Raw genomic sequence first — 1,412 nt, forward strand, 5'->3', positions numbered from 1 at the left:
AAAAAAAAAACAAAAAAAAACGCTTAAAAAAAAAAAGAAATGGTCCCGTATCGCGAAGTGTACTAAACTCTCACTCCTAAAAATTTACAAGTGAACCACCTTCCTCCATGATTACCACCTCTACACGTTTCTTTTTACGTTTCCGTTAACATTGATTTTAAAAATAAACATAAATGATTCGTGAATAAAACAAATAATCGTAAGAAGAACTTCCGAATAAAAAAAAAAAAAAAAAAAAATTTTTTTTTTTTTTTTTTATATCATCAAACAGACAGACACTCCGGGAATTGTGTTGCCATACATCTGCCCCTTACGGAAAAATAAAAAAAAAAAATTTTTTTTTTTTTGTACCCTCAGGTACGTGTTTGAGTGAAAAAGAGAGAGAGAGAGAGAGAGAAAGAGAGGCTTCGATTGTGGCAACAAATTTTTTTTTTTTTTTACAGAGGGTTAAAAAAAAATCTTTTTTTTTATTTATTTATTTTTTTTTATTGGTATTTTGAAATTTATATTAAAAGACCGAATGATAAAATATAAGGTTCAGGTTAAAAACCTTTTCAATAGAATTATATGGTCGTCCGGTTGGGGGGGAGGTTTAAAATTATTATTATTATTATAATTTTTTTTTATGAATTTACATTCGGTGTAAAAAAGGAAAAGAAAAACATTTTATTTTTTTATTATTGCAATTTCACTTTGATTTTTTTTTTTTTTTAAATAAAAATTGATTTATTACTTTTAACAAAATGTTTTTCCCTTTTTTTCCTTTTTTCCTTTCCGACATTTCATCCTTTTTTTGGAAAAAAAAAGAAAACCGATTTTAGCAAATAAATAAATAAATAAATTTCAAGTAAAACTTTTTTTTTTTTTTTAAATCAGGAAGATATTTATAAAGTTTTACGTAACGTGAGTTCGATGCTACGTTTATCACAATAATAATAATAATTATAATTTAAATTTATGAAAAAAAATTCGCCTTCTCATATATATACCGACTCGGGGGGTTGGTTCGAATTTTTAGGGATAAACATCATTATTATTATTATTTTTTTTTTAATTATTGGCATAGAGAATTTGATTACCTTGACATGTAGAAGGCCTTAAGACAAATATAATAAAGCCTATTTAAAAAACCCCGATTCATATCAACACACGTTTTTCCTTCTCAAACTCCATTTTGAATTTTACTAAAAAAGAAAACAATAATAATCATACTGATTTTTATTATAATAATTCGTGAGTAAATCTTTAAGATGAATGCCGACCGAGATACCCGCCATTTTTATTTACCTCTTCCCCCTTCCCCCAAAATAAAAAAAAAATTCGTTAATTGAAATAATAATAATAATATAAATATAAACTCATCTTCATCAAACTCATCGTTATGATGTTCGATCATGTGTTTGTTTATATCG

This window comes from Pediculus humanus, genomic scaffold (assembly GCF_000006295.1).
Source record: "Pediculus humanus corporis 1103172107402 genomic scaffold, whole genome shotgun sequence".
Classification (NCBI taxonomy): Eukaryota; Metazoa; Arthropoda; class Insecta; order Psocodea; family Pediculidae; genus Pediculus; species Pediculus humanus.